Source organism: Hordeum vulgare, chromosome 2H, assembly GCF_904849725.1.
Source record: "Hordeum vulgare subsp. vulgare chromosome 2H, MorexV3_pseudomolecules_assembly, whole genome shotgun sequence".
Classification (NCBI taxonomy): Eukaryota; Viridiplantae; Streptophyta; class Magnoliopsida; order Poales; family Poaceae; genus Hordeum; species Hordeum vulgare.
In genome coordinates, this window is record NC_058519.1 from 419,665,959 (window position 1) to 419,674,104 (window position 8,146).

An 8,146-nucleotide genomic window follows, 5' to 3' on the forward strand; every position below is an offset into this window, starting at 1 on the left:
TTGTGTTTTAAAGGTCCCCAATATGCTTCCACAATTGTTCTGTACATGGGAAGCTCTCCATCGTGTCAAAGGAGGAGCTTCGTTAATTCATACACATGCAAATCAGAGTATCATCTCCCCTCAGCAACAACTCGCATTAGTGGATGCTTGTTATATCCTATAATAACATTTTTGCAACAAGGTGTCCTGGACTAAGTGCGCTTCTGATGGTGGCAAAGAGGTCAAGATAGAGTGTTCATAGTATTCCTGAATCTAATAACAGTCCAAAAACAAGCGTGATTGCCATCCCACAAGACCGTTTGACGGAAGCCTGGTGATTCCCTACACAGCTACACCACAGGGAAACATTATCTGTTTAGGCTAGGAATGAAAATAAATATATAGATTAATCATGTTGACATGGCAACCAACATATTCATATAAGAAACACAAAACCATTCATATAAAGAAAATCATGCACCCGCACACAGATCACTTAGTTTCTTCTTGTCAAAGTCTAGCATAATAATCGCTCGCGAAATATCGCTCAGACTAACCCAAGTCGCATGGTAGTTTCCTAGAAAAATGATGCACCCACACACCCACGTCTTTTTTTTATATAGACATGTTAAGAAGGTAAGCTTCAATGCAAGAAAATATTGCCGTGTGCTATTTCTAGCGTTGAACTTCCATTCAAAGTTCAAAAAAGAAATATTCAAAGTTTCGTACATTTTATGATTGCGTGCAGGTTAGTATTTTACTTTTTAGATCCTTGAGGCTCTTCTTATCCTATTCTAGAATAGCTTATGTAAATATTTCTATTCATGGTTCGATAGTTTCTCATCCAACTTGTAGGAAAACCAAGTTAATCTTTCAACCATAGAGCTAAGAGGAATACACGTGGTATGAAATTCATTGATAACATGAACAATAAAAATGAAAAATGGCACGAGCAAAGCAAAAAAATAAATGCAACCAAGTAACTCTAGCAAGGTAAACATAAAAATGCTTTATTGATTTATCATTTTCAAATAAGTTCACAAAGACATCATAATAAGAATTTCTAATCATGTGATATTAGTTAACAAAAAATGTGTACCTGATACAGAAAATGGTAAGTTGCACCAAAAGCTCATGCAAGACGGTGCAACAATGTCTAAAATAATTTACGTTGGCGCATACTTGGGAACCATAGCTGGCCATACAAAATTAGGAGAAGCAGAAATAGGTATCGGAATGAAGTTCAGGCCATTAAGGTTTAAAAGATAGCAAAGAACCAACTGCGGGGAATCACAAGCTTACCAACCCATAACCGTAGAAGCTTATTGGCATTGAGGGCTTCGACGTAGGGCCATATGGCATCGGCGTAGGGGTATATCGACGGCCACCGTCGGCATAGCACCTTCGGGGTCGCGAACTTGGGTGTACCCGACCAGGCCATCGGCAGCGAACCTTATTCTGGTAGTGATCATCCCTTTCTTTTTTCACCGTACAGCAGCACAAGCATTGAAACCAATTTTGCTGCCTCCAATCTAATATGAACATGGATTTAGATTCTTTAAGTACTACCAGAAATCTTAGCCGTGTGCAGAAAATAAATTGTCTAAACTAATCAACATGTTGATCTGAAGCGTCTAGTGAGACTGAAGCTCCCTGTGAGCCACCTCCCTGCCAGGACCCTCCAGCCTGGTGGCGCCACCGCCACCGTTCTCCTCCAGCGCAGCCACCATGAACCAGAACGCCACCATGTTGGACATGAGCCCATCTCTCACGAGGGCCACGATCCCACGACACCGACCTTCTCCACCTATGTTGTCGCATGGCGCCTCCCCGCAGATCCCACGCCTCTACAAACCTATGCCTCTAGCAATTCCTCCTTATTTTGTAGCAGCTGTCGTCCCTGGTCAATGTCACCATCTAGATCAAAATAAGAGCCGAAAGCCATGAATAAATATGTCTACTCCCTTTTGCTGACCCCAATCGTGTGACCTTTCCCACGTCCGCATTCGGCGAACATATAGAAACAGATATCAACATAAACTTCCTAACATATGGTAGCATTTGACTATGGATGTTGGATGCAGCTACGACGATAAGCAACATGGAGAAAAGTAAGTACCTCCACCAACAGACCACATGAAAATGACACATAATTCCTCTTCTGCGATCAAATATACTCATCTTATTTCCTCTATATCACCAAACAAAAAAATAATTAAGCAAGCAATACAAATTAAAGAAAAAGATACGGAAGAGGAAAGGGAATAAGGAATTTTACTTGAACAAAACAAGAAACTCGCTTGGGTTAGGCTACCTTTGGTCGGACCAATCTACAATCGCCTACCGTCCAAGTGAGCGACAAGATGTTTGCCTTGTCTCCTAGCCAAAGAACCGCAGCTTCATACCATGCCCTCCGATCAGGATCTTGGTGGCATCCCTGAAATCAGTCATCACAGAAAAGAGTTGTCTTTGTCGGTGCCCCTGAACTGAATGAAATCACAGGTTGAAGCCACAACGGAGATGATTCAGTGCATGCTTACATTAGTTGCGCTTCACTGAAGCCATTGTGGTGCCTAAGGGTGTCGGTCCACAGCGTGGTCATCTTGAGGGTGAGCCTGGCAGCGTGGACAGTAGCAGCGGCGACGGTGGAGGGCTTGGACTGCACCAGCCCGTACTACAGCAGAGCCAGCTCCGCGAAGAACAAGACGGTGTTCTCCATCTGCACACACATCCAGGGGAAGACGAGGGAGAAACATCAATCAGCACACAGACTTGCTGCTGTGGCAAATGGCGAATACATCTGAAGAATTTGCATGTAAAAATCTGAAGTTCTTTTTACCTCCTTGTCGCTCTTGTGGTCTGAGGAGGAAGACGCGGCCTTGGCAAAGCGCACGAGGAAGACGTAGAGCATGGGCATCGTCAGGTTCCACTCGAGCCTGTTGAGGATCACCTTCTCCATCTTTAGAATCTGCTCCCTCATGTAGGCATTGTCGGAGATCAGTATGAAATCATTCACCTCCAAGAGTACGTACGCAGACACCGGTCAAAACGTGGATTTGATGAATGAACGAACACTGGTCAGTGGAGAAAAGCGGAGGGATGCAATGCTATCAAGCCTACCTCAGGAGCCCAGATCTCCTCGTACTTGCAGGCAAACAGGAGGGCGGAGACGCCCACCAGCTGCAGCTCCCGCCGGAGCACGGGCTGCAGCGACAGATACATATCTATGATGTAGACTATCACATAGAGCGGCTCCGGCATGAGATCAAATTTCTGGTTGTCGTCGTCAAGCTTGTCAGTGTCCTGGACTCCTGGATCGCCGGTTCAGTGGTTCTTCCGTGATTCCAGGTGCAAACTAGCATCGTAATGGTGGATCAGAATCAAATCAGACTCTTTGCACGCACATGTCTAGGAAGCAAATGTTTGGCTGTCGGCAGGTGACACGCGTACCTTGGAGCATGCCGAGAGCACATGCCTGAGGGTGGTGACCACCTTCTTCCTCGAGTACATGCGGACGGAGCTGATGCTGCCGGCCTCCGACTTGGTCACGTCGGTATCGGAACTGACCTCGATCACGTGCTCTAGTGGAGGAGGGACGGGCTTGACATGAGCCCTCTGCAGCGCAGGTCTCGCCGCCGGGTTCTTGGCCTTCTCCTGGGCGTTCTTGAGGAGTTGGGCACCAAAGTTCCTCATGACGGGGCGGGTCACGAGTTCATGGGGTTGCGGCTTCGTGTTTCTAAGAAGGCACCATTAGCGGAAGATCCACGAAAACAAGAAGGGGGGATCATACTGGAACGGGTAGTGGGCTTCAGTTGAAAAGAACTCGCTTTGTACACCGTGTCATTGTCAGTTACAAAAGTCAAAAGATGATGCTTCTTCCAGTACATGTGTGATCTCCATTACCAGCAGCAAGTCAAGCCCTTTTCTTCGAGCCGATGCAACGACTACACGAGAGTTGATCCCTCATGTATGTTGCCTGAAGTTTGTACCGGACTAGTGGTGCTAGCATCGGAATTCAGAAGCTTTTTTTAGAGAAAAAATGGAGCATCAGAATTCAGAAGTTGTGTGAGGTCTGAAAATGTGACATCCAGCTGTAGATTGTCATGAAACCATATATGTGTCCTGGTGCTCGCTTGCTCTTGCCGAAATGCTTTCGAGCTTGGCATCAACCAGAACCATTCTGTTCACCAGTAGTCACCGCAGCATCCAGAGCCATCCGAGAATTGGTGATAGATATTTGTGTCGCCGACAACAATCCTCTGTCCTGAATATTTTGATATCAACTTCAGCGCATGATGGAAGTCGTTGCATATGCACACGTTCTTCTTAACAAGTATTGGGGTTCTGGCCTCGGGTGATATCAGACCAAAAAACAACAGCCAGCCTCACACTATGCTTGTTAGGCTGTGTTGTTCTCCTCGACTCGAGAGAGGTTGGATCGGATCGATTCGTCGGGACCCTCATTTCTCCAATCTTTCCTGACAGAAAGTCGGACACTCCTTGTATCATCTTGCACTGAGGGTGTGTCATGTCCCCGTTGACAAATCTGCAGGAGATACCATGAAGCTCAATTATGCTTCTTGGATCTGTCCTTCGGAGCCCCTTCTCTTCCATCAATGATTTTATTCTCTCGACATCCTTCCATCTCCCAGCATCAGCGTACATGGAAGAAATATGAACATAGCAACATGTGTTGTCATGTTCCAATTGGTCGTGTTCTAGTTGGAATATCCTCTCTGCTGCGTATTCCGCTATGTCTATATCATTGTTGTTCCTGCTTGCGGTCAGTAGGGAGCCCCAAACCCTGAATGTTGGATCCATTGGCATTTTTTAATAAATTGCATAACCTCTTTAAGATCACCTGCCCGACCGAGAAGATCTGTCATGCATCCGTAGTGCTCAATCTGTGGGATCATAACATAGTCACGTTGCATTTAATTGAACTGTGTCCAGCCTTCATCTCTCAAGCCTGAGACACTGCAAGCAGTCAACACGGAAACAAAGTACTCTCATTTGGTTGCAGACCATTACGTTTCATCCTGCAGAACATCTCCAGTGCACTTCTCCCCTGACCTTGAATCGCATAACCCATTCTCATTGTGTTCCAAGAGATCACATCCTTAGCTACCATTTTGTCAAATATCTCCCTTCAGGACAGAACCTGACCACACCTAGCATACATATGCATAACTGCGTTCATGATGAGAGTGCTCTTCCCGTAACCTAGCCTCATAATGTAGTTGTGAATTTGCCTGCATTGTCTCAGCAACCCCAGCAAAACAAACATCGGTACTACTGCCGACATGGTGAAATAATCAGGGTAAAGCGGCTGATTCAGTAAGTCGAGGAACAATGTGATCGCTTCCATATACATCTCCTTGTACATGTAGGCAGCGATCATATTGTTCCGTGATACCAGAGTTTTGGTCATCATCTGTCCAAATACCTTTTCCGATTATATCACTTTGCCAACTTTCCTGTACATCTCGAGAAGAGCAGTATCAAGCACCACATGAGGAAGAAACTGTCTTCTAGTTATGTAACCATGAACACTCCTTCCATACAGTGAGCTCTCAGTTTGAGCACAGGTAGCCAGCAAATTGATAGCAGTGACCACTTCCACCTGGTGGCCCTCTGCCTTCATTTCCACGAAGCAGTCAAATGCCTTCTCGGGTCGTTCATTGAGCGCATACCCACCTATCATGCAATTCCATGTCACCACGGTCCTCGACGGCATCGTCGCAAACACACCCTCGGCAGAAGCAATGTCGCTAGACTTGCAGTACATGTCAAGGATAGAAGTGCCAACCTTGACGTCATGCTCCATCCCGTGCCTGATCACATAGGCGTGGATCTCCCGCCCTTGCATTAGAGCCAACTCCAAGCAGCAAGCTGCAAGCGCGGCGATGATCCCGACACCATCATGCTGCATCTCCAGCGCCTCATGCATCTCCCTGAAGCAGACGAGCGCGAGCGCCCCGAGGCCGCTAGACACGTAGCCGTCGACCATGGAGTTCCAGGTGACAACGTCCCTGGCCGGCATTCCGTCGAACACCCTCTTGGGTAGTGGATTTCTCCTCCTTACCCTTCGGCCGCACGGATGTGGACGACGTTGGCGATGTCGCCCGGGGGGCGGTTGTTGGCCTCAACGTCACCGATGTCGCCCAGGGCGTGGCGGATGTTCTTGGGGTCGGGCTTGCCGGCCATGGCCGCCTTATGCTTTCCCATGGCGGGTACACAACCACCACCACCTAAGGTTGCACGGAAGAAACAAGAAGTCAGATGCGTCGCTCGGAGGTGTATCAAATCAAAACACATCAAATCATCATCAGAGTCTAGCATCAATCCATTCAGACCAAAAACGAGGATTGAAATCTTGAATAATTAATCGGGGAGAAAGCCACGGATCGGATGTAAGCGACACGAGAGGATAGATTGAGAGAAGGGGGAAGAGTAGGGATGAGCAGTGGGTGAAGAAACTGCTTCCCTATGACCTAGTGGGAATTACCTGTGGTGGTGCCGTAATGAAGAAAATCAGATGGCGCGTAACATCATCGGCATGCCTGCTCGCTCCATCCCTAGCTTGGTGAAGCGGGCGGCCGCGTGGTCCGTGCTGAAGACAAGGTAGTAGGTCGTGACGAGCGCGGACTTGGTGGACTGCAAGGACATGGGTTTCCTGACGAGACCGATGATCTCATTGGTGTACCGATCAGCGGATGAGGCGAGATCGTCGAGGAGGATGGCCGGCACCGGCAGTTGTGGTCACTCTCCTTTCCGATGGTTATGGCCCTGGCGGCCACCTGCCTGCTGGCCGCCATGTTCCCACGCCTCGTCGACGTCAGCCTCGGCGGGGGGCACCTTGGGCGTGGGCAGTTCATCCGCGTGTGGTGGCGGCGGCGGAGATCTTTCTTGCGAGATCGAGAGGGTGGACGGATCGGGGGCGAGAGGTGGGGGAGACTGGGAGAGGGACGCGGGACGTGGGCCAGGAGTGGGTAGTGTGTTTTCTGAATCGTGCGAGGGAAGGCTGCGATGGAACTTGCGGAGGGAATTTTAGTGAACCAGATGTTTTCTGTATTTAATCGCTTGGTTTATGGAGGGATGAAAAAATCGGTGGAACTGTTAGCGGTGGCAGTGTTAGCGAGGGGGATCTGTCGTGGTCGAACCATCACGACGGCATATCCCCCTTTAATAGTAGAGATTACTCCACACATCAACCGCAATCTAGCATGCATCTAGTGTATTGAGTTCATGACGAACAGAGTAACGCCTTAAGCAAGATGACATGATGTAGAGGGATAAACTCAAACCAATGATGAAAACCCCATCTTTTTACCCTTGATGGAAACAACATGATGCGTGCCTCGCTACCCCTTCTGTCACTGGGTGAGGTCACCGCATGGTATGAACCCAAAACCAAGCACTTCCCCTATTGCAAGAATCATAGATCAAATTGGCCAAACAAAACCCACAACTAGAAGAGAATTACAAGGATATGAAATCATGCATAAGAGAGATCAGAAGAAACTCAAATAAGATTCATAGATAATCTGATCATAAATCCACAATTCATCGGATCTCGACAAACACATCGCAAAAGAAGATTACATCCGATAGATCTCCATGAAGATCATGGAGAACTTTGTATTGAAGATCCAAGAGAGAGAAGTAGCCATCTAGCTACTAGTTATGGACCCGAAGGTCTATGGTGAACTACTCACGCATCATCGGAGAGGTCATGGTGTTGATGAAGAAGCCCTCCGTATCTGAATCCCCCCTCCGGTAGGGCACCAGAACGTGCCCCAGATGGGATCTTGCGGAGACAGAAGCTTGCGGCGGCGGAAAAGTGTTTTCGTTGATCTCTTGATTTTTTCTGGGATTTTAGGGAATATATAGGCGAAGGAGCTAGGGCAGAGGAGGCCCAGGGAGCCCACAAGCCTGGGAGGCGCGGGCCCCCTGGCCGCACCATGAGGGCTTCTGGGGTCCCTGGTGACCCTCTGCCTTGGTTCTCAAGTCTCCCGATCATCTTCTGTTTCAAAAAAAATCTTTTCGGAAGTTTCATTCCGTTTGGACTCCGTTTAAAATCCTCCTCTGAAAAGGGTCAAAAACACGGAAAAAAACAGGAACTGGCACTGAGTTAATAGGTTAGTCCCAAAAGAGATATACAAGG

General features: G+C 47.8%; 1 pseudogene; it reads right to left on the reverse strand.

The window, feature by feature from the left end:
• Window positions 1–2,358: 2,358 nt before the first annotated feature.
• On the reverse strand, window positions 2,359–6,648 carry LOC123427816 (annotated as a pseudogene).
• Window positions 6,649–8,146: the final 1,498 nt, after the last annotated feature.